This window comes from Oncorhynchus mykiss, chromosome 26 (genome assembly GCF_057628025.1).
Source record: "Oncorhynchus mykiss isolate SJ-2025 chromosome 26, ASM5762802v1, whole genome shotgun sequence".
Lineage (NCBI taxonomy): Eukaryota > Metazoa > Chordata > Actinopteri > Salmoniformes > Salmonidae > Oncorhynchus > Oncorhynchus mykiss.
This window is the reverse complement of record NC_143047.1, coordinates 22,745,742-22,772,373: the sequence shown is the minus strand read 5'-3', so window position 1 is coordinate 22,772,373 and position 26,632 is coordinate 22,745,742. Positions and strand designations below refer to the sequence as shown.

Sequence of the window (26,632 nt, the reverse complement as noted above, 5' to 3'; positions counted from 1 at the left end):
CGTCATGTTTGGGTGTTGCTTGTTTTCATAATATTTGTCGATAAATGTTTCTCGTCTTAATATTTGTTTTGTGTTATTTTCCAGATTGAAGGTTATCACCCATCAGATTGTGTAGTGCTACTATTTAGTCTAACTTGCCGATATTGAATATTACGTTTTTATCTAGAGGTGTTCTACACAACTTCCAAGGCACAGCGTGGTATGCGTACATTCTCTTAATAAAACTTATTGGTGACAGGGAGGCAGTATTGAGTAGCTTGGATTAATAAGGTGCCCAGAGTAAACTGCCTGCTACTCTGTCCCAGATGCAAGTAGATGCATAGTGTTAGTAGTATTGGATAGAAAACACTCTGAAGTTTCTAAAACTGTTTGAATGATGTCTGTGAGTATAACATAACTCATATGGCAGGCAAACACCTGAGAAAAATCCAACCAGGAAGTGGGAAATCTGAGGCTTGTATTTTTTAAAACTCAGCCCCTATTCTACCTACAGTGGGATATTGGTTATGTTGCACTTCCTTAAGCTTCCACTAGATGTCAACAGTCTTTAGAACTTTGTTTGAGGATTCTACTGTGAAGTGGGGGCTCATAAGTGCTGTTTGAGCCAGGTGTCTGGCAGATTGCCACAGGCTCTGCCCTGCACATTCACTGGCTGTTGGCGAGGTGGGACGCTACCATCCCACATATCCCAGAGAGTTTAAAAGAATGAACACCGAACAAAATAATACCTGAAATGTGAAGCTAAACAATATAGTGCTGAAAGGCAACTACACATAGTCAAGATCCCACACCAGAAAGTGGGAAAAAGGCCTGCCTAAATATGATCCCCAATCAGAGACAACGATAAACAGCTGTCTCTGATTGGGAACCATATCAGGCCAACATAGATATACAAAAACCCCTAGACCTACAAAAACTGTAGATATACAAAAACCATAGACATACAAAAGATTAGAGTACCCACCCTAGTCACACCCTGACCAGTAACGTTATCAGTCAAAAGTTTGGACACACCTACTCATTCCAGGATTTCTATATTTGTACTATTTTCTACATTGTAGAATAATAACTATGAAATAACACCAGTCTCCCGCGTGCCCTGCATTCTGTAGTACAGACATGGCCCTTATGTAAGGAATTAGGCACTTTCCCATGTTTACTACAGTATGTATTGTAGACTGCACAGTAGCCTTAACAAATAAACACATTTTGTTAATAAAATAATGATCAAAAATACTCTTTCAAAATGCAGATGTTGATTTAGTTATGGATCCATAATGAATTACTATGGAAATAAATATCACTGATTTACAGAAATATTGGAACAAAGTTGTCTAATGAAGGCAAACAATTTATAATCCTCCAATCCTGTAGCCTACTCCTGACGGTCATGTTGTACATCGCCATATTTTCCATTCCATCCTGCCGGAAACACTGAGGGTTTCGTTTTTCGTTTTTCTCTGAATAGAAACACCATAATATTAATCAAATGAATTAAGCCAAATTTCTTAAACTCAATCCCATACACTATGTTATAACAAAAAAAGGTTTAAAATTCTCTGGTAATGCCAATACAGAATTCCATAAAATGCTTCTCAAAGATGCCCTCTGGTGCTCAAACTAGCAATAATTTGCAGTAACAGAAAAAAATGGCTGGGCATTAAATGACGTGCCACACGTCCAATCTATGTTCAGTTTTGGTAGAAAGTGAAAGTTGAAAGGTCATTGTAAAAACAAATTTATAAACACATCCGTTTACATTCAGGTTTTTTTACGACTTGAAAACAACTTAACTTCAATCTACTTCCAGCCTATGAACAATTTTATTAACAATTATACATCACTCCAGTATTTACACACAGTATTTCTTCACAACATTCAAGTGCTAATTGTCTTTATTCCATTACTGAAGATTGCCACTACATATTATTGCCACTACATATTAACAAAGGGGTTTCCATTTGGTTTTGTTATTTCATATTTCCACTTCAGGTAAAATTTAGTAATCATCATTATTTATGCAACCAAATGAGAATTTATATTATTTACAAACAATGGAGTAAAACAAGCTTATATTTTGAGTCGGACATTGCATCCTATTCTTACTCTTTTAATCAATGGCATCAACATATTTTAAAACCAATGAAGCCAATGAACTGACTCTTGCAAAACCAATGAACAAATATATGCAAAAGCAACACATCTTGGTCCATTTTGTTATGAAAAACAGTGAATTCATTATGTATCTTCCACTATGTCAAAATAGTGCAGGGTAAAGTAAGTAGCCTTGCATGTGCATTGGCTTGTGCGAGCCGGAACAGCTCATATGGCAGGAGCCTATCTCCTGTTTCTGTAGTGTAAAGCAGCTTGATGTACAAGTACACCCCCTGGACAGGACACCAATCTATTGCAGGGCCTGGTATATTCACTGAGAACAAAACATTAACAACATCTGCTTTTTCCAGACCTGACCAGGTGAATCCAGGTGAAAGCTATGGTCCCTTTATCTCACTTGTTAATCCACTTCAATCAGTGTAGATGGGGGAGACAGGTTAAAAAAAAGCTTTGAGCCTTGAGACAATTGTGACATGGGTTGTGTATGTGTGCTTTCAGAGGGTGAATGGGCAAGACAAAAAATGTAAGTGCCTTTGAACAGGGTATGTAGTAGTAGGTGCCAGGCACAGCAGTTTGTGTCAAGAACTGCATTGCTTCTGGGTTGTTCACACTCAACAGTTTCCCGTGTGTATCAAGAATGGTCCACCACACCCAAAGGACATCCAGCCAACTTGACACAACCGTAGGAAGCATTGGAGTCAACATGGGCCAGCATCCCTGTGGGACGCTTTCAACACCTTGTAGAGTCCATGCCCCTACTAATTGAGGCTGTTCTGAGAGGGGTGCGATTAAATAAAAAAATCAACACGTGTCATATGTTGCTGCCGTGCTATGTTGTCTTAGTTCTCTCTTTATGTAGTGTTGTGGTGTCTCTCTTGTCATGTGTGTTTTGTCCTATATTTTTATATATATATATTTTTAAATCCCCCATCCCCGCAGGAGGCCTTTTGCCTTCTAGTAGGCCGTCATTGTAAATAAGAATTTGTTCTTTAATAATTGACTTGCCTAGTTAAATAAAGGTTAAATGAAAAACAACATAAAAAATCCCTACATCAAAAGATTGAACTACTGAAAACTGAAAAAAACAAGGACAAACAGATCAATCCCACTTTTCCAGCCTACTGAAGGCATGTGGTGGTGGGGTACTAAACACCACCCTCGGCTTGTCTCCCACAGTTCTGTGTATGTCATGTTCTGTGGACTTACCGTTCCATTTCTTGACTGCCCCTACAACACAAAAAGAAACATGTTTAGTTATGTAAAACACTCCAAATAATGGATATGGAGCATCTATGGCCTCGGTTGCACCCAGCACTTAAATGTGACCTCGGCCATCCGATCACTCCAAGCTGCATTAGGTCTGGATGCAAGAAAGTCACATTGTGCTCGTATTAGGTTTAGATCTGTCAGTATCGGCATTGTGTTCGGAATTTGACATAGTCTGGATGCTATCGGACCACTGAATATGGATAAGCAATGTAAAGAGGGGGAGTACATTCTACACACATTACTTTCATAATAACAGAGAACAAATGTGAAATTACATGAATATCGGTGGACAAATGTAAATGAACATAGGTGATGGAACATATTCCCTTTTGCTTTTGTGATGAACCACTATGGGGATATAGATATTTACCCTAAACCATGTGTGACCTCTCACCTCTCTGGCTGTAGAAGTGTTCTTCCTAACCAGTGCCTCAACAGCTCACAGACTTGATTGAGCTCCACCCTCACTGGGTCCTCAGAGGAAAGTATGGCTGGGGAGAGATGGAGGGATAGAAGGATGAATGGATCAATCATTCAACAAGTCAATAAAATGAAGAGTGTTGATAAGGTTAAATGTCCATCTCCCACCCATGGAGAGACCTATATACTGTATCTTACCCTCCAGGCAGTCTCGGAGGTAGCGAGGCGGAGCGGCTTAGCTCATCTCCTGGTCAGCTGACATATTGTAGGGAGTGAGCGAATCATCACTGGTTCATACACACACAGAACAGTTAATACAACACTACTATTGAGAGATAGTAATTGCTTATTTTTGTAGGCACTAAATCTGCCATGGTTCTTTTGAAAAAGCCTATGGGGAAATGAATGGCTTTTTTGTAGGGGTTTTGGATAAATGCCAAACATATGGTCTGTGGTAGATACAGGTTTAGGAGATCTTAGTTATATGAGAATCTTCATAATTAAAAAAAAAAAAAAAAAAATATATATATATATATATATATATATATATATATATATATATATATATATATATATATATATATATATATATATATATATATATATATATATATATATATATATATATATATAATTAAAAGCATTTACAGTATGTAACCAAACAAAGCCAATAAAGCACATAAAGGTATCATACTGGTCATGTTAAGTGACTGATATTAATTAATAGAACAAAACGTATAAGATCTTGTAAGCCAGTGTAAACCTCAGACGTTATTTTCGGCGTTAATCCCAAAAGCTTCATGCCCTTTACTCCTAATGTTAACCATCCATAATTTATGTCTAATGTTAAGAGTCTATGTTCTAGTTTTAGAAGTGATAGTTTTGATCAGTTAATGTCATAATTTTGACCACTGATATTGCGGCATTTTGTAACAGCTAGACTGGCGGTTGATGGGACGTGTTGGTATGTTGTATTTAGCTCGACATTGGGAATCACATGTATAGAGTTTTGGAATATCAACTCTTAAAAAGTATTTTATGTTTTAACATCAGCTATGCAAAAACCCAACTGTTACATGACATACCTTGTGTAACAGCGGAACAACACATGTTGATCTGTGGGGAAAAAAGCAAAAAGCTATGGCATGGCAATATATTGTAAACTGTTCTGTTGGTATATTATCCTACAATGACTACTAAAGGGGTGTTTAACAGCTATGCCACTGGTATGACAATAATATCACTAGCTAGCTATTACAGTTTTTACTCAGCAATAAAGTAAAGTGCTTCACAGCCTAATAAAACTCTGATAAGGAGAAGGAATAGCTCTCATCTTTGAACTGCATTTGCCAGTAAGAGTGCGTGCACACACACACACACACACACACACGAGAGCCAGGAAGAAGCAAAAGAGGGAGGGGCAGGGAGGGGGATGAAGGTTTAAACTACAGGATGATTCTTGTTTTTGCTCGTTTAAAACATGTTTGACTAGATAGCTAGCTAATAGAAATGGTGCAGTAATGAAATGTATCAGTGTATAATTCTGACTTGCAGGGTTATTCAAGGTTAATTCTCAACTGGGAACTAGGAGCTTTCAAAATGTACTACAAAGTGTAAATTGCATCATTTTGGTCATAAAGTAAGTGTCTTCCAAAATTGTGATTTGCGAGATTTAGAGAAACTCTGACATTCCTACATCCTTGGAAATTTGCAGGTTGGGTTTTGATTTCAAATCATGCCCAGTCATGACCACATTTCCACTAACACGGGATGGTAACGCCTAGTGAGAATTGTCATGCACAGAGAAACAGCTGTGCTGATTGCACTCTATCCAATCGTAGCAGCAGAATCAACCTAGACAGTGAGACAGACCTGCCCAATATGCAGCGCCTCGGACATGTTTACATAAGACAACACATCACCAATGTTATGTTGAAAGAACACTTGACCCCTAAGCCCTGTATTAAGTGGCCACTTACTGATGATGTATTTGATATACAGTTGAAGTTGGAAGTTTACATACACCTTAGGCAAATACATTTAAACTCAGTTTTTCAAAATTCCTGACATTTAATCCTAGGAAAAATTCCATGTCTTAGGTCAGTTAGAATCACCACTTCATTTTAAGAATGTGAAATGTCAGAATAATAGCAGAGAATTATTTATTTCAGCTTTTATTTCTTTTATCATATTCCCAGTGGGTCAGAAGTTTACATACACTCAATTAGTATTTGGTAGCATTGCCTTTAAATTGTTTAACTTGGGTTAAATTTTGTCCCATTCCTTTTTTTTTTCTTTTTCCCCACCTTTTATTTAACCAGGTAGGATAGTTGAGAACAAGTTCTCATTTGCAACTGCGACCTGGCCAAGATAAAGCATAGCAGTGTGAACAGACAACACAAAGTTACACATGGAGTAAGTAAACAATTAACAAGTCAATAACACAGTAGAAAAAAAAGGGGAGTCTATATACATTGTGTGCAAAATTCATGAGGAGGTAGGCGAATAATTACAATTTTACAGGTTAATAACACTGGAGTGATGAATGATCAGATGGTCATGTACAGGTAGATATTGGTGTGCAAAAGAGCAGAAAAGTAAATAAATAAACAGTATGGGGATGAGGTAGGTAAAAATGGGTGGGCTATTTACCGATAGACTATGTACAGCTGCAGCGATCGGTTAACTGCTCAGATAGCAGATGTTTGAAGTTGGTGAGGGAGATAAAAGTCTCCAACTTCAGCAATTTTTTTTTATTTATTTTTTTTATTCATTTTATTTTATTTTTGTAAAAAAAAAATTCGGTCAGGCGTGCGGGTGCAGGCAGCGAACGGTTGAAAAGCATGCATTTGGTTTTACTAGCGTTTAAGAGCAGTTGGAGGCCACGGAAGGAGTGTTGTAATGGCATTGAAGCTCGTTTGGAGGTTAGATAGCACAGTGTCCAAGGACGGGCCGGAAGTATATAGAATGGTGTCGTCTGCGTAGAGGTGGATCAGGGAATCACCCGCAGCAAGAGCAACATCATTGATATATACAGAGAAAAGAGTCGGCCCGAGGATTGAACCCTGTGGTACCCCCATAGAGACTGCCAGAGGACCGGACAGCATGCCCTCCGATTTGACACACTGAACTCTGTCTGCAAAGTAGTTGGTGAACCAGGCAAGGCAGTCATCCGAAAAACCGAGGCTACTGAGTCTGCCGATAAGAATATGGTGATTGACAGAGTCGAAAGCCTTGGCAAGGTCGGTGAAGACGGCTGCACAGTACTGTCTTTTATCGATGGCGGTTATGATATCGTTTAGTACCTTGAGCGTGGCTGAGGTGCACCCGTGACCGGCTCGGAAACCAGATTGCACAGCGGAGAAGGTACAGTGGGATTCGAGATGGTCAGTGACCTGTTTGTTGACTTGGCTTTCGAAGACCTTAGATAGGCAGGGCAGGATGGATATAGGTCTGTAACAGTTTGGGTCCAGGGTGTCTCCCCCTTTGAAGAGGGGGATGACTGCGGCAGCTTTCCAATCCTTGGGGATCTCAGGCGATATGAAAGAGAGGTTGAGCAGCTGTAACTGAGTCAGGTTTGTAGGCCTCTGTCCTCGCACATGCTTTTTCAGTTTTGCCCACAAATTTTGTGTAGGATTCAGGTCAGGGCTTTGTGATGGCCACAATACCTTGACTTTGTTGTCCTTAAGCCATTTTGCCACAACTTTGGAAGTATACTTTGGGTCAACGGGAAGACCCATTTGCCACCAAGCTTTAAGTTCCTGACTGATGTCTTGAGATGTTGCTTCAATATATCCACATCATTTTTCTCCCTCATGATGCCATATATTTTGTGAAGTACACTAGTCCCTCCTGCAGCAAAGCACCCCCACCACATGATGCACCCCCGTGCTTCACGGTTGGGATGGTGTTCTTCGGCTTGCAAGCCTCCCCCTTTCTCCTCCAAACATGATTATGGTAATTATGTCCAAACAGTTATATTTTTGTTTCATCAGACCAGAGGACATTTCTCCAAAAAAGTACGATCGTTGTCCCCATGTCCTGTTGCAAACCGTAGTCTGGATTTTTTTAATGGTGGTTTTGGAGCAGTGGCTTCTTCCTTGCTGAGCGGCCTTTCCGGTTATGACAATTATAGGACTTGTTTTACTGTGGATATAGATACTTTTGTACCTGTTTCCTCCAGCATCTTCACAAGGTATTTTGTTCTTGTTCTGGGATTGATTTGCACTTTTCGCACAAGTCGTGTGTCCTTCCTGAGCGGTATGATGGCTGCGTGGTCCCATGGTGTACATACTTGCGTACTATTGTTTGTACAGATGAACATGGTACCTTCAGGCGTTTGGAAATTGCTCCCAAGGATGAACCAGACTTGTGGAAGTCTACAATTTATTTTCTGAGGTCTCGACTGATTTCTTATGATTTTCCCATGACGTCAAGCAAAGAGTCACTGAGTGTGAAGGTAGGCCTTGAAAAACATCCACAGGTACACCTCCAATTGACTCAGTTAGCCTATCAGAAGCTTCTAAAGCCATGACATAATTTTCTGGAATTTTGTTGTTGAAAGGCACAGTCAACTTAGTATATGTTAACTTCTGACCCACTGGAATTTTGTGATACAGTGAAATAATATGTATGTAAACAATTGTTGGAAAAATACTTGTGTCATGCACAAAGTAGATGTCCTAACCGACTTGCCAAAACTGTAGTTTATTAATTAACAAGAATTGTATGGAGTGGTTGAAAAACGAGTTTTAATGATTCCAACCTAAGTGTATGTAAACATCCGACTTCAACTGTATCAATCACTCGAGTCTGAAACTGTTTTGGGCAAAATTTGAATCAAGACGATGCACCTCTTATCAATATTCAACATTTTTCAACCCATTCGTGAGAATCTTGTGTCTCGCCGTGACCTGTTTTGTAGCCTGATTCGCTAAGAAACACTGCCAGAGAGACGCACACTCCAGTAATAGATAGTGTTTTGTTTTTAAAACTTTATCACTATCGCTCTACTCCAGCACAAGAAAAGCATGTAGCCACTCATCAGTGACATGATAAAATTATTTAGCTGACATAACTTGCCTGTTCTTCCCTAGCTCTAGTAATTTTGGACACTGATAAACAGCTTCCTTCATGGTTTTTAATTTATGATAATTTGAAAGCTTGCTGAATCTGATGTTGTAGGCTTGTTCTCAGAAGTCTACAGTCGTGGCCAAAAGTTTTGAGAATGAGAATTAATTTTCAAAGTCTGCTGCCTCAGTTTGTATGATGGCAATTTGCATATACTCCAGAATGTTATGAAGAGTGATCCGATGAATTGCAACTAATTGCAAAGTCCTTCTTTACCATGCAAATGAACTGAATCCCCAAAAAACATTTCCACTGCATTTCAGCCCTGCCACAAAAGGACCAGCTGACATCATGTCAGTGATTCTCTCGTTAACACAGGTATGAGTGTTGACGAGGACAAGGCTGGAGATCACTCTGTCATGCTGATTGAGTTCCAAATACAGACTGGAAGCTTCAAAAGGAGGGTGGTGCTTGGAATCATTGTTCTTCCTCTGTCAATCATGGTTACCTGCAAGGAAACACGTGCCGTCGTCATTGCTTTGCACAAAAAGTGCTTCACAGGCAAGGATATTGCTGCCAGTAACATTTCACCTAAATCAACCATTTATCGGATCATCAAGAACTTCAAGAAGAGCTTGAAGTTGTGAAGAAGGCTTCAGGGTGCCCAAGAAAGTCCAGCAAGCGCAAGGACCATCTCCTAAAGTTGATTCAGCTGTGGGATCGGGGCACCAGTAGTACAGAGCTTGCTCAGGAATGGCAGCAGGCAGGTGTGAGTGCATCTGTGCATGGTTGTTTATTAAACACATAAACTGAACACTATACAAAACAATAAACGTACCGTGAATAACGAAAACCGAAAACAGTACCGTGTAGTGTAAACCACGGAAACAACCACCCACAAACACAGTGAAACCCAGACTACTTAAGTATGATTCTCAATCAGAGGCAGGTGTCGTTAGTTGTCTCTGATTGAGAATCATACTTAGGTAGTCTGGGTTTCACTGTGAACCATACTAGGCCGAACACAGGAAAAACAACCTAGACACACAAAACGTAGAATGCCCACCCAGCTCACGTCCTGACCAACACTAAAACAAGGAAAACACAAAAGAACTATGTTCAGAACGTGACAAACTTCATGTAATTGTCAAAAGCCGTTGACACTTATGAAATGCTTGTAATTCTACTTCAGTATTCCATAGTAGCATCTGACAAAAATATCTAAATACACTGAAGCAGCAAACTTTGGAAATTAATATTTGTGTAATTCTCAACTTTTGACCACTAATTTGTTCAGCTAAGCACAGCAGCAGCTGACTTGATAATGTATGTTTGACTAGTTTTCATGCACGTTTTCCTAACTTCAGAAATGCTGCTCTTTCAATCACAACGCCTTAGTTTAGCAATTTTACATCTAGCTAAGGCCTCTTTGGCAAAACGGCAACATTTTTATTACAGATTTCTTGATTTATCTTAGATTTATTCAGATAATTTTGAGGCCCAAATTGCTATGTTGCTATGGTGGGTAAAGAGGGACAAAGAACATCTGCCAGGAACGGATATAGCGAACATAACACACTCACATTAAGCCACACCCCCAAGATGCAAGTGTCATTTTTCTTAATGAGCAGCAGAAAATCCCAGGCAAACCTGGGTGAGTTCATCCCTCCTTAAGTCATTATTTGTTTGGACAATTGGCCGTCCCAACCGTGATTATGGATAATCATTAATGATTCGTGAGTAATGATGAGTGAGATAGTTCAGAGGCACAAAGATCAAACACCCCCCCAAGGATGCTAACCTCCACTGTTGTAGCTTCTGCAACCTTCTCACTCATTATTCATGATTCATTCATTATTTTTCTTTATCATGGCATCATGAGTAATCAAGTGTTCAGAAATCTTATTTTCTCACTTATAAAGATAAATTAAGTATACATACAAATACGCCAGTCCTCATTCACCATCCATTTGCTACTTGGCAAAACATAACCCCAAACTGTCAAGCCCTGATCTGTTTCACTTGTGCTTGGATTCACCCCTTCCAGGTGTCACCCATCTTCCCCATGTATCCTATACCTGTGTTTTCTGTCGGTCTGTGCCAGTTCATCTTTGTCAAGCTTACCAGCGTTTGTCCTGTCAGTGCCTGTCTTTTCCCAACCTCTCTTTTTCTCGTCCTCCTGGTTTTTGACCCTTGCCTGTCTGCCATCCTGTACCATTGCTCCACCTCTGGATTACTGAACTCTGCCTGACCCTGCCTGCCATCCTGTACCTTTGCTCCTACTCTGGATTATCGACCCCTGCCTGCCTTGACCTGCCGTTGGCCTACCCGGTTGTTACAATAAACATTGTTACTTCACACAGTCTGTACTTGGGTCTTACATTGATTCCTGATAGTACAAACTGGCCATGACTGACCCAGCAGACTTGGACCAGCGCCACAACGCCATCTCCTCCCAAGGTGCCACCATTGTTAGGCACGAAGAGTTGCTTCGCGGTCTGATAGAAGGGTTCCAGGCTGTGGCCGAACGTCCCGACCTAGCCTTGGACGCATTGCGGGAGCAATTCCGTGGGTTGCCTATTAGGCAGCCTACCACGATGGTAACCTCCCAGCCCCTCTGTAACCCGGCTGGTAGTAGCGCCATCACTACGGTTTCCTGGGAACCCCGCTTACCTCCCCCGGAGTGCTACGATGGAGATTCTAGAACCTGCCGGGCCTTTCTCTCCCAGTGCTCCCTCGTTTTCGAGCTGTAGCTTTCTTCGTCCCCCTCGGACCGGTCAAAGATGGCATACATTATTACACTGATGTCCGGGAGGGCACTCACCTGGGCCACGGAGGTGTGGGAGCAACAATCCACCGTCTGCCTCAGTCTGGAGGTATTCATGGCAGAGGTGAAAAGATTTAGGCTCTGGTGTCCGGGAGAGATGCTGCCCGGAAGTTACTCCAGCATCTGCTGGACACCCTCAGTGTGGTAGACTATGAAGTGGAGTTCCGCACGCTAGCAGTGGAGGGTACCTGGAACCCAGAAGCGCTGTTCGACACGTTCCTGCACGGATTATCGGAGGAGATACAGTAAAAGATAAGCTGGCAGCCTGAGAACTACCGACGGATCTCGACTCACTCATCGCTTTAACCATCCGGATCGATTGTCGGCTACGGGAACGTAAGAGGGAGAAGAGGTCCGATTGTCGTCCCAATCACTCACTCAGGGATCCCACCTTGCAGCTGATGAACTTGGATGTCCCCGGCGTCTACGTCCCCGAGAGGATCCGAGCTTACCCGAGTCCCTCCAAGAGCCTCCTGAGACTGCCGATTCACTTCTTCCCAAGCCGATGCATCTCGGCAGGGCCAGGCTGTCTCCAGCTGAAAGTGTACGCAGACTTGAGACCCAGAGTAAATCAAAGTTTATTTGTCATGTGCGCCAAATACAACAGCTGTACAGTCACGCCCTGATATGTTTCACCTGTCCTTGTGCTTGTCTCCAGCAGTGTTTGTCCTGTAAGCTCCTGTCTTTTCCCAACCTGCCTTTTTCTCGTCCTCCTGGATTTTGAACCTTGCCTGTCCTGACCCTGTACCCGCACGCCTGACCACTCTGCCTGTCCCTGAGAATGTCTGCCATCCTGTACCTTTTCTCCTTCTCTGGATTATCAACCCCTGCCTGCACTGACCTGTCGTTTGCCTGCTCCTGTTACAATAAACATTGTTACTTCACCCAGTCTGCACTTGGATCTTACCTTAATACCTGATTAAAAACACAACCAAAATAAACTGCACATACATCCAATGTTTTTTAGAGTCCCAAGCTTGATGTAGTCATTACTTGCTAGGAATATGGGACCAAATACTAAACTTTTGACTACTGTAATGCACTATGTTAATTTGTCCACGTATTTATGACTTCTTCAAATGGGGGGACTTAATACATACACTGCTTTTGTTTCAAAATGGTAAAACCGATACAGTATGAATGAAAATAGTCAAATAGAAGGTAACATTCTGTATTTTCATCTTGTATTAAATATTTGATCTCCAATTCAAAATGCTGGAGTATAGAGCCAAATATTTTTTTTTTCTTCACTCTCCAAATACATATGGAGGTGAGTGTGCATGATGTAGGACAACACATCAGAGAAAGGGAACATAATTATGATACACTACATATACAATGGTGTATATATTGCAGCTCAAACTTGAGTTTGAGCTGCAACCATGATGCAGTTAGCCATTGTGGCTGGGATCGCGGATTGTCCCTGGTTTGTGGCTGTCTAGATCCCTGCTGTTTGTTTTGAATTTTCCCCGTGACCTGCCCTGTCTGGAACTGCGAGGAGTAACAGCTAGCTGCTAGCTACCATGACAAAGATCAAAGCTGGTGGGAGTACTGTTGAGGACAGTGCCAGTGGTGTCTCTATGTCACATGTGAAGGATCTTTTAAACAAACAAAAAGAGACCTATAAGCAGTTGTTACAACAACAAGAAAATGGTTTCAACTGTTTTGTCCAAATACTCATGGATTCTACTAATAAAAGAATGGACAACCTGACCAGAAAGGTCCAGGACCTGAAGAACAGTTTGCAGTTCTCCCAGGGTCAGCTCGACGAGTTGAAACAGGAGAATAGCAAGATGACAGCAATCTGTAGAGCGGTTCTGTGTGTGAATCCATGATAACAATAACAGATAAATCAGACTATCTTGAGGGACAATCAAGGCAAAACAACATGGTTGTGGACAGAAATGCAGAATCTCCACCTGAGATCTGGATTGAGTCTGTGGACAGTGAGGGAAATGATCTTTGAGAAATTCAAGATGGACCACAGGAAGTTTGAGGTGGTGCGAGCCCATAGGACTGGAAAACCCACCACCAGCCCAGGTGATAGGCCCAGGCCGATAGTGGTCAAGTTCCTGAGGTTCAAGGACAAGGTAGCTGATCTGGAAAGAGCCAAGAACTTGAAAGGAACGTATATCTTCCTCAACGAGGACTATCCTGAAGCTGTGCGCCAGAGGAGAAAAGAACTGATCCCAGCCATGAAAGCTGTCAGAGTGCGTGGGGATATTGCGTACATCTGCTATGCTCTTTGTCCACCCTCCCTCCCAGAAGCCTGGAAGGGATGAGAGAGCCAACTCTATGGGTCCGTAGCCTCAACCCCGCAGCACACACACACACCAATTGATTAATGGACTGCTGAATGTACATTTTTTTTTCTTGCTTTGTCTGCCCTTTTCAATATTATGTCTATCTCAGATAAGCTGCGCAGGAAAGGGCTGAAAATAGCCCATATTAATATATGTAGCCTTAGAAATAAGGTTCATGAAATCAATAACTTGCCAACATCAGTAAACATTCATATATTAGCCATTTCTGAGACTCACTTAAATAATTAATTGATACAGTAGCAATACAAGGATATAACATTTATAGAATGCTTATGGGGGAGGAGTTGCTGTATATATTCAGAGCCATATCCCTGTAATGTTTAGAGAATCTTATGTCAAGTGTTTTTGAAGTGTTGTGGTTGCAGATTCACTTGGCACACCTAAAGCCTTTTCATTTGGGGTGTTGCTATAGGCCACCAAGTGTTAACAGTCAGTATCTAAATAATTTAAGTGAAATTCTTGATATTGTATGTGATGTAAACAGAGAGGTCTTGGGAACCTGAATATTGACTGGTTTTCAACAAGCTGTCCGCTCAAGAGGAAGCTTCTTAATGTAACCAGTGCCTGTAATCTGGTTCAGGTTATTAATCAACCTACCAGGGTGTTTACAAACAATACAGGAACAAGATCATCCACATGTATCGATCACATATTTACTAATGCTGTAGAACTTTGTTCTAAAGCTATATCCGTACCCATTGGATGCAGTGATCACAATATTGTGGCTATATCTAGGAAAGCCAAAGTTCCAACAGCTGGGGCTAAAATGGTGTATAAGAGATCATACAAAAGATTTTGCTGTGACTCTTATGTGGATGATGTTAAAAATATTTGTTGGTCTGGTGTGATTTAATGAGGAGCATCCAGACGCTGCACTTGATACATTTTATGAAATTGCTTCTTCCAATTATTGATAAACATGCACCTGTTAAGAAACTGCCTGTTAACTGGCTGTTAGAACTGTTAAGGCTCCATGGATTGATGAGGGGTTGAAAGAGATGGGGCAGGAGGAGTGGCTAATAAGTCTGGCTGTACATCTGACTGGCTTACTTACTGTAAATTTAAGAAATTATGTGACTAAACAACAAAAAGAAGAATAAACTTTATTATGAAGCCAAGATCAGTGATATAAAGAATGATTGAAAAAAAACTTTGTAGTACTTTAAGTTAAATTATGGGCAGAAGACACATTCTTTCATCGAATCACAAAATAATTTGTTGCCAATTATTTTAATGATTTTCATTGGCAAAGTGGGCAAACTTAGGCAGGAAATGCCCACGACAAACAGTGAGCAATTATGTTCATGCATAAAAAAAACAAATAATGAAATAAAAGAAGTGCAAGTTTGAATTTTGTAAAGTTAGTGTGGGAGAGGTGGAAAAAATATTGTTAACGATCAATAATGACAAACCTGGCATTGCCAACTTAGATGGAAAGCTACTGAGGATGGTGGCTGACTCTATAGCCACTCCTATCTGTCATATTTTTAATCTGAGCCTAGAGGAAAGTCTTTGTCCTCAGGCCTGGAGGGAAGCCAAAGTAATTCCGCTACCCAAGAGTGGTAAAGCGAACATTACTGGTTCTAACAGCAGACCTATAAGCTTGCTGCCAGCTGTTAGCTTGTATTTGACCAAATACAATGCTATTTCTCTGTAAACAAATGAACAACAGACTTTCAGCATGCTTATAGAGAAGGGCACTCAACATGCACTCAACACTGATGCAAATGACTGATGATTGGTTGAAAGAAATTGATAATAAGAAGATTGAGTGAGCTGTGGTGGTAGATTTCAGTGCAGCCTTTGATATTATTGACCATAACCTGTTGTTGAAACTTAAGTGCTATGGGTTCTCAGCCTCAACCATATAGTAGATTCAGAGCTATCTATCTAATAGAACTCAAAGGGTTTTCTTTAATGGAAGCGTCTCTAATGGAAGCGTCTCTAACATGTAAAGTCTGGTGTACCGCAGGGCAGCTCTCTAGGCCCTCTACTCTTTTCTATTTTTTTTTACCAATGACCTGCCACTGGCATTAAAAAAAGCATGTGTGTCCATGTATGCTGATGATTCAACCATATACACATCAGCAACCACAGCTAATGAAGTCACTGAAACCCTTACCAAAGATTTGCAGTCTGTTTTGGAATAGGTGTCCAGTAAAAACTGGTCCTGAACATCACTAAAACTAAGAGCATTGTATTTGGTACAAATAATTCCTTAAGTTCTAGACCTAGGCTGAATCTGGTAATGAATGGTGTGGCGGTTAAACAAGTTGATAAATTACATGAACCAAGATGGCGTAGCAGTGGTTTGTTGTTCTCTCATGTACTTGTATTTTTTGTAATTTTTTTGTATATTTTAAAATGTATATTTAATCTCCTTTCCATTTTTAAATGAAATATAGCTTCCGGTAGCCAGCCTCACCCAATGTGATACGGATCCATCAGAAGCTAGACGTCAGAAGCTAATGAGTTAATTATCTACTAGCTATTTAGTCATTGTCAGCCACTGCTAGCGGCCTTTACCTTCCGCACAGTCACCAGCCATTTTATAGCCTGGATAATACTTGCCAGCCTGCCACTATCAGACTGTTTTCTCCACTACAACGCCGGATTCCTGCCGTAAGCCCTGGACCATTACTCCTGATCATCACAGCTAGCTAGCTGCCACCGAGTGACCCAGCCCCAAAGCTAGCTCTGAGCCCGGCCTACTCAGTGATCACTCGGCTACACAGCTGATGCCTCCCGGACTCTACCCCAAAACGGCTAGAACCCACTACTCCACCGGATCCTTGCCGTAAGCTCTGGACCTTTGCATCGGATCATCACTGCTAGCTAGCTGCTACCGAGTGGCTATTGTGGCTTATGCCCCTGCCCCCGAAGCTCGCACCATTTAGTCGCGAGCCAGATGCATCTCCCGGCTAGCAAACAAAATTACTAGAACTACAATACCTCTTTCGCCATCTGGCCTGGACCCTTTGTTGACACGGCACCCCGCCATACCACCACGACTGGTCTGCCGACAGAAATCCATCCGCAGTGCCCTCAACCGGTCTTTGCCGGACGTCGGAGCAGACGCTTCTACTAACCCCGGCCTGCTAACTTTAAACGCCATATCTCCCACGTGCTAGCATAGTAACGACTAGTAACGTTCCATCTATTGCTGTTCACTGGACCCTATGATCACTTGGCTACATAGCTGATGCCTGCTGGACTGTTCATTAATCCATTTTAGTTTAGTTTTTTGTTTCTGTCTCAAACTCAGGCCCTGTGTGTAGTTAACCGACCCTCTCTTCCCATTCATTACCGTTTTACCTGTTGTTGTTGTCTTAGCTGTTGTTGTCTTATGTGTTGTTGTCTTAGCTAGCTCTCCCAATCAACACCTGTGATTGCTTTATGCTTCACTTTGTCTCTCTCAAATGTCAATATGCCTTTTACACTGTTGTTTAGGATAGCTATCATTGTTTTTAGTTTACTGCGGAGCCCCTAGTCCCACTCAACATGCCTCAGATACCTCCTTTGTCCCACCTCCCACACATGCAGTGACCTCACCCAGAGATGCAGCCTCTCTTATCACTCAGTGCCTGGGTTTACCTCCACTGTACCCGCACCCCAACATACCCCTATCTGTACATTATGACCTGACTCTTTTCTACCACGCCCAGAATTATTCTATCTCCACAATGCACTAGACAACCAGTTTTGATAGACTTTAGCTGTACCCTCATCCTACTCCTCCTCTGTTCCTTGGGTGATGTGGAGGTTAACCCAGGCCCTGCTTATCCCCAGGCACTCTCATTTGTTGACTACTGTAATTGAAAAAGCCTTGGTTTCATGCATGTTAACATCAGAAGCCTCCTCCCTAAATTGTTTTACTCACTGCGTAAGCACACTCCACCAACCCTGATGTCCTCGCTGTGTCTGAATCCTGGCTTAGGAAGACCAACAAAAATTGGGAGATTTCCATCCCCAACCACAACTTTTTCCGTCACGATAGAACTGCCAAAAGGGGAGGAGTTGCCATCTACTCCAGAGAGAGCCTGCAAAGTTCTGTCATACTTTCCAGGTCTATGCCCAAACAGAGCTTCTAATTAAAAAAATTATTCTCTCCAGAAATAAGTCTCTCACTGTTGAAGGCTGTTACAGTATATACAGTGGGGCATAAAAGTATTTAGTCAGCCACCAATTGTGCAAGTTCTCCCACTTAAGATGAGAGAGGCCTGTAATTTTCATCATAGGTACACCAACTATGACAGACAAAATGAGAAAAAAAATCCAGAAAATCACATTGTAGGATTTTTTATGAATTTATTTGCAAATTCATTAAAAATCTAACAATGTGATTTTCTGGATTTTTTTTCTCATTTTATCGAAATGACTCATCACGTTTGGTTGTGTTACAAACAAACCAGTTGATTGCAATGAAACCAAACATGACTGGAAAAGTCACGTTTCGTGTGTATTTACATCGAATGTGTCGTCAAATTGAATGAGACGGAATTCACGACACAAGCCGTTCACAAAATGTTTCGTGTTAGGCTATAAAAATGGATTTTATCAAACAAAGACCATTCATTGTGTAACAATGAGCATTGGGATTGCAAACAGAGGAAGATCGTCAAAGGTCAACAATTTATTTTATTGCAGTTTGTGATTTTGTTACGCCTGTGTTGGTTGAAATTGTTGTTTTTTATGGGGGTCTATCCTCAGATAATCGCATCGTATTCTTTCGCAGTAAATCCTTTTTTAAATCTGACAATGCAGTTCGATTAGCAAGATTCTAGGCTTTTGAAACATGTGAGACACTTGTATTTTCAGGAATGTTTAATATGACTATTTATGTAGCGATCACCGTATGTTGTCGAATTTCATCCTGCTAATCGGTTCTGTGCGCAGAGAAGTTAAAAGTAATTTCCTCACCATCTTAAATAATCATTCCCCTTTCAAAAAATGTAGAACTAAGAACAGATCTAGCTAGCCCTTGGTTCACTCCAGACCTGACTCCCTCGACCAGCACAAACATCAAACATCCTGTGGTGGACTACACTAGCATCGAATAGTCCCCGCGATATGCAACTTTTCAGGGAAGTCAGGAACCAATACAGTCAGGAAAGCAAAGACTAGTTTTTTCAAACAGAAATTTTCATCCTGTAGCTCTAACTCCAAAACGTTTAGGGACACTAATGTCCATGGAGAATAAGAGCACCTCCTCCCAGCTGCCAACTGTACTGAGGCTAGGTAACACTTTCACCACCAATTTAAATCCACGATAATCGAGAATTTCAACAACCATTTCTCTACGGCTGGCCATGCTTTCCTCCTGGCTGCCCCAACCCCGGCCAATAGCTCCACACCCCCCCGCAGCTACTTGTCCAAGCCTCCCTAGCTTCTCCTTCACCCCAATCCAGATAGCAGATGTTCTGAAAGATCTGCAAAACCTGGAATCCTACATATCAGCTGGGCTAGACTATCTGGACTCTCTCTTTCTAAAATTATCCGCCGCCATTGTTGCAACCCCTATTACCAGTCTGTTCAACCTCTTTTTCATATCGTGCGAGATCCCCAAAGTTTGGAAAGCTGCCGTGGTCATCCCCCCTCTTCAAAGGGGGTGACACTCTAGACCCAACCTGTTATATACCTATATCCATCCTGCCCAGCCTTTCCAAAATCTTCGTAAGCCAAGTTAATAAACAGATCACTGACCACTTTGAATCCCATCGTACATTCTCCGCTGTGCAATCCAGTTTCCGAGCTTGTCACGGGTGCACCTCAGCCACGCTCAAGGTACTAAACGATATCATAACCGCCATCGATAAGACAGTGTATACATCTGGCCCTTCTTTGGACACTGTATTAACTAACCTCCAAATGAGCTTCAATGCCATACAACACTCCTTCCATGGCCTCAACTGCTCTTAAACACTAGTAAAACCAAATGCATGCTTTTCAACCGTTTTCACCCGCCCGCCCGAATAGTATCACTACTCTGGAGTGTTCTGACTATGTAGACAACTACAAATCCCTAGATGTCTGGCTAGACTATTAAACATCTCCAATCCAAAATTAAACCTAGAATCGGCTTCCTATTTCTCAACAAAGCCTCCTGCACTCACGCCTCCAAACATACTCTCGTAAAACTGACTATCCTACTGATCCTTGACTTTGATGATGTCATTTACAAAATAGCTTCCAGTACTTTACTCAGCAAACTGGATGTAGTCTATCACAGTGCCATCCATTCTGTTACCAAAGCCCCTTATGCCACCCACCACTGCGACCTGTATTCTCTCGTCGGCTGGCCCTCGTTTCATACTCGTCGCCAAACCCACTGGCTCCAGGTCATCTACAAGACCCTGATCTCCCTCACTAGCTTTAAGCACCAGCTGTCAGAGCAGCTCCCAGATCACTGCACCTGTACATAGCACATCTATAAATAGCCCAAACAACTACCTCTTCCCCTAATGCAGTTATTTATTTATTTATTTATTTATTTATTTATTTATTTATTTAGCTCCTTTGCACCCCAGTATTTCTACTTTGCACACTCATCTACTGTCAAATCTACCACTCCAGTGTTTTAATTGCTATATTGTATTTACTTCGCCACCATGGCCTATTTATTGCCTTTACCTCCCTTATCCTACCTCATTTGCTCACACTGTATATAGACTTATTTTTCTACTGTATTATTGACTATGTTTGTTTTACTCCATGTGTAACTCTGTTGTTGTATGTGTCGAACTGCTTTGCTTAATCTTGGCCAGGTCGCAGTTGTAAATGAGAACTTGTTCTCAACTTGCCTACCTGGTTAAATACAGGTGAAATAAATCAAATACATACAAAAATCTTACATACAAAAGAAGGCTGTGGAACTATAGTAGTTACAAACACACAGTGCTTCTAACATGCAATGATTTCAGCTGAAATATTTTACAAATGTTGACATACAGTTGAAGTCGGAAGTTTAAGTACACCTTAGCCAAATACATTGAAACTCAGTTTTTCACAATTCCTATCATTTAATCCTAGAAAAAAATATCTGTCTTAGGTCAGTTAGATCACCGCTCTACTTTAAGAATGAAATGTCAGAATAAGAGTAGAAAGAATGATTTATTTCAGCTTTTATTACTTTCATCACATTTCCAGTGCGTCAGACATACACTCATTTTGAAATTTTGTAGCATTGCCTTTAACCTTTCTAAACCACCCATCCCGGATCCGGTCTAATTGTCATCAGCAACGCTGAATAGCATAGCGCCACAGTCAAATAATATTACTAGAAAATATTCATATTCATGAAATCACAAGTGCAATATTGCAAAACACAGCTTACCCTTTTGTTAATCCACCTGTCGTCTCAGATTTTGAAATTATGCTTTACAGCGAAAGCAATACAAGCGTTTCTGTAAGTTTATCGATTGCTCGACAAAACAATAAGTACACTTAGCATCAGGTAACTTTGTCACGAAAATCAGAAAAGCAATCAAATTAATAGTTTACCTTTGATCTTTGGATGTTTTCACTCACGAGACTCCCAGTTAGACAACAAATGTTCCTTTTGTTCCATAAAGATATTTTTTATATCCAAATACCTCCGTTTGGTGCGTTGTGCCCAGGAATCCACCGGAAAGAGCGGTCACGACAACGCAGACAAATTCCAAATTATATCCATAATGTCCACATAAAAATGTCAAACTGTTTTTATAATCAATCCTCAGGGTGTTTTTCAAATATCTATTCGATAATATATCAACTGTGACAGTTGGCTTTTCACTAGGACCGGGAGTAACAATGGCCGCCTTTCTCTTTTGCGCAAAACTCGCTCTGAGAGCCCCCACCTATCCACTTACGCAATGTGGTCGTTCACGCTCATTCTTCAAAATAAAAGCCTGAAACTATGTCAAAAGGCATTTGACACCTTAGAGAAGCCATAGAAAAAGGAATCTGGTTGATATCCCTTTAAATGGGCAATAGGGATGCATAACAACAGCGGTTTCAAAAACAGGGGCACTTCCTGATTGGATTTTCCTCGGGTTTTAGCCTGCAATATCAGTTCTGTTTAACTCACAGACAAAATTTTGCCAGTTTTGGAAACTTTAGAGTTTTATAATCTGTCAATTCTATGCATATTCTAGCATCTGGTCCTGAGAAATAGGCCGTTTACTTTGGGAACGTTATTTTTCCAAACACAAAAATAGCTTCAAGAGGTTGTTTAACTTGGATCAAACATTTTGGGTAGCCTTCCATAAGCTTCCCACAATAAGTTGGGTGAATTTTGGCCCATTCCTCCTGACAGAGCTGCTGTAACTGAGTCAGGTTTGTAGGCTAGGTGGTGCTTCAATATATCCACATTATTTTCCATCCTCATGATGCCATCTATTTTGTGAAGTGCACCAGCCGCTCCTGCAGCGTAGGTCACCCACAAGATGATGCTGCCACCCCCGAGCTTCACGGTTGGGATGCTGTTCTTAATGTAGATAATAGATCATGTATATAATGTTGACACTAAGAAACGTTTCAATCTTAATGTGGATGATGTTGCCACTATGAAAGGTTTATCTTCAAAAAAGTTATAATCTGATTAAAGTTTCTTTATCTCTGCATCTTTCCCTTCCCTCTCTCTTTTCTCTTTGATTTCCTCTGTCTCTCTCTGTGGGCTTTCGTCAGACCAGAGGACATTTCTCCAAAAAGTACCATGTGCAGTAATGTACATTATCGAACAAAAGCAACGATTTCTTGCAGAACTAGGATTCCTTGCACTGCATTCTGATGAAAGATCCTCAAAGGTAAGGGAATATTTATGATGTAATTTTGTATTTCTGTTGACTCCAACATGGCGGAGAAATATATTTACGTATCAGCGCCGACTCCAACATGGCGGAGAAATATATTTACGTATCAGCGCCGTCTCAGATTATTGCATGGTATGCTTTTTTCATAAAGTAAAAAAATATACAAATCTGACAGCGGTTGCATTAAGAACCAGTGTATCTTTAGTTATATGTAAAACATGTATCTTTCGTCATAGTTTATGATGAGTATTTATGTTATCTGACTTAGCTCTCTGTAATCAGAGTAATAATTCTGAACATGGCGCCATTGTAAAACGAGATTTGTGGATATAAATATGCATATTATCAAACAAAACATAAATGTATTGTGTAACATGATGTCATATGAGTGTCATCTGATGAAGATTATCAAAGGTTAGTGATGAATTTTCTCTCTAATTCTGCTTTTGTGACTATCTTTGGCTGGGAAAAATGGTTGTGTTTTTTTGGATTTGGTGGTGATCTAACATATATGTTGTGTTTTCGCTGTAAAACATTTTAAAAATTGGACATGATGGGTAGATTAACAAGATGTTTATCTTTCATTTGCTGTATTGGACTTGTTCATGTGTGAAAGTTAAATATTTCAAAAATATTTCAAAACAATCCACCCCCTGTACTTTGGTTAGGGCACCAGGTGGTGCTAAATTAGGTAAGTAGTGGTTAGGCAGGTAAGATAGGCAAGGGGGCTTTGATATTTACTTTCTTTGCTTTGGTTCCGTCCAGCCCCTTTTCCCCATATTACCGTGTGAAGGAATACATTCCTAGTAAACGGTAAATTCTCTGCCTTTTGTCTTGCACCTACAGTCCATACCTCTTTCACTTCACGGAGAGTTGACTTGTAGCAGGGTGTTGCGTTCCCTCTTCATAGAGGTGTGCGTAACAATGTTGAATAATAATTACTGCACAAATGAACATCTACAGTCTGTGCTGTCATCAAGCTGTCATCAAGGCAAAGGGTGGCTACTTTGAAAAATCTCAAATATAACATATATTTTGATTTGTTTAGCACTGTTTTGGTTACTAAATGATTCCATATGTGTTATTTCATAGTTTGTCTTTACTATTATTGCACAATGCAACAAAAATTGAAAAATAAAGAAAAACCCTTGAATTAGTAGGTGTCCAATCTTTTGACTGGTACTGTATGTCAATGTGTGTCAAATATGTAAGTTGCGCAGCCTCCCGAGTGGCACAGTGGTCAAGTGGCACTGCATCGCAGTGATAGCTGTGCCACTAGAGATTAGAGTCGAGGCTCTGTCGCAGCCGGCCGCGACCGGGAGACCCATGGGGTGGCGAACAATTGGCCCAGCATCGTCCTGGTTAGGAGAGGGTTTGGCCAGCAGGGATGTCCTTGTCCCATCGCGCACTAGCGATTCCTGTGGCGGGCCAGGAGCAGTGCACGCTGACACGGTCGTCGGGTCTACGGTGTTTCCTCCAACACATTGGTGCGGCTGGCTTCCAGGTTAAGAGGGCATTGTGTCGAGAAGCAGTGCGACATGGTTGGGTTGTGTTTCGGAAGACGCACGGCTCTCGACCGTAGCCTTTCCCAAGTCTGTACGGGAGTTGCAGCTATGAGACAAGACTGTAACTACCAATTCGATACCAAGAAATTGGGGAGAAAAAGGGATAAAAAATATATTTAAGTTGAAACCATCGTATGTTGTGCTCCCGAGTGACACAGCGTTCTAAGGCACTGCATCTCAGTGCAAGAGGAATCACTACGGTCCTTGGTTTGATTCCAGGCTGTATCACATCTGGCCGTGATTGGGAGTCCCATAGGGTGCCGCTCAAATTCGCCCAGTGTTGTCTGGTGTAGGCCGTCATTGTCAATAAGAATTTGTTATTTTACTGACTTGCCTAGATAAAGGATAAATGCATAAATAAAATGTAAAAAAAGTATGTTTTTGTACCAAGTTGCACAGCCATTTTTAGTTAAGATGCCCAATTAAAGTTAAATGAACACGTAGAGAAAAAAACATTTTAAATTTACCTAATTTGAATTTTTCTCAAGTTGGAGTTAAGTTTGGGCCAACCATTTTTTGTTTAGTTCAGGTAACACTTGAACTGAAATATTTAGTAACCAGTTACTTCATACAGTTCCTTAATATAAGTAACTGGAACCAGTAAAATGAGTAAAAACAACTAGATTTTGGGGGGTTGTTTTTACAGTGCTGACATTGCACAGAATGGTTAGTGTCTTGGCATTTCTCGCCACTCATAACATCCATATTCTTAATGAAGTTCCCACGAGTGATCATGACCTTTCTCTGTGCCCCTGTATAACCCCTGTACAACGACTGTGGATCTAACGTAGCATATGATGACACGCTTTAAGGTATGTTCATGATATAGGAGCCATTGTGTGTGTGTGTTCGTGTGTGTAATACTGGTCACTCATTAATTTCACCTGTTGATGATAAATAATGAGAGGTCCCTGTTACTAAAGCAAATTGCATGGGTGATTGTTGTCAACTGTATGTTGATCTGTTTCTTAGTAAGCATATTGTTTGGTGGAAATGCAACCTATCAGGCTGTACAGTAAAGGTTATGATGGACTGTGGTGTTGGTGTAGAGACACTGAGGGTGGTTTTACTCTATCTGATTTGCTGAATCCTATTGATTTAAGTATGGTTGAGCAGACAGGGAGAGCATGCCATTGATTCTGCTACTGGAGCACCGGAACACTGGCGAGGGTTGAGTGAGTGGGAGAGCTAGAAAGCATGTGGAACAATCTCCATGCACACCAAGAAACCATGCTCAGAGACACTGCCTGGCGAGTTTCCAAGCAACACAGACTAAACCCTGGAGTGGGCGACGAGTGTTCTGCCCACTTCACCCTAAGACAATTTCCCGTGAGCCTCCATTTTCTGCATTTCCAGCTACGCAACATATCCAGTAGTCTCAGTGGAACCCCACACCCCTAGCTTTAAGGGCAATAACTAAACACTGCACTTCCAGTTCAGCGCTGAGCTGTTCCTCCATTTCTGTTCTTCTTTAATTTTTCTTGAATACTTTATGTAGTATTTAGATATATACTGAGTATACCAAATATTAGGAACACCTTCCTAATAGTGAGTTTTTTTTTGCACTCAGAACAGCATCAATTCGTCGGGGCATGGACTCTACAAGGATTCACAGGGATGCTTCCCCATGTTGACTCCAATGCATCCCACAGTTTTGTTTAGTTGGCTGGATGTCTTGTGGGTGGTTCACTATTCTTGATACACACGGGAAACTGTTGAGTGTGAAAAACCCATCAGCGTTTCAGTCCTTGACAGAAACCGGTGTACATGACACTTACTTCCATACCGCTTTTAAAGGCACACATACACAATCAAAGTCTCAATTGTCTCAAGGCTAAAAATCCTTCTTTAACCTCTCTCCTCCCCTTCATTTACACTGATTTAAAGTGGATTTAGCAAGTGACAAGGGATCATAGCTTTCACCTGGATTCTACTGGTCAGTCTGTCATGGAAAGAGCGGGTGTTCTTAATGTTTTGTATACTGAGTGTATGTTAACTAATTGTGAAAGTGGAGCTGATAGCTTTCAATTAGGACTAATGAGAAAATGATGAAAAGAGGGAGAGAGAGAGAAACAGAGAAGTCAAGAGAAAGAAACTGAGGAATAAAGCCAGAGAGGAGAACCAGCTCTCTTTGGTCCTGCGCCCCTTCAACTCACACACTGTTTTCCTTTCCTTTGGTCCTGCGCCCCTTCAACTCGCACACTGTTTTCCTTCCTTTTCCACACACCTCCTCATCACCTCCCTCCTCCC

At 41.2% G+C, this 26,632-nt stretch overlaps 2 long non-coding RNA genes across 2 annotated transcripts in view; one reads left to right on the top strand and one right to left on the bottom strand.

The window, feature by feature from the left end:
• Positions 1-1,237: 1,237 nt before the first annotated feature.
• Positions 1,238-21,856, bottom strand: LOC149971427 (uncharacterized). Its single transcript, XR_016492286.1, has 5 exons — positions 21,526-21,856; positions 4,003-4,091; positions 3,779-3,875; positions 3,322-3,342; positions 1,238-1,460 (listed from the first exon to the last, which is right to left on the bottom strand). It is a non-coding gene; the product is annotated as an uncharacterized LOC149971427 (long non-coding RNA).
• A 773-nt stretch (positions 21,857-22,629) lies between these two features.
• The window catches only part of LOC149971426 (uncharacterized), a 42,794-nt gene continuing 38,791 nt past the window's right edge, over positions 22,630-26,632 (top strand). The window contains exon 1 of the long non-coding RNA XR_016492287.1: positions 22,630-22,811. This is a non-coding gene — a long non-coding RNA (uncharacterized LOC149971426). The remainder of the gene's footprint in view (positions 22,812-26,632) is intronic.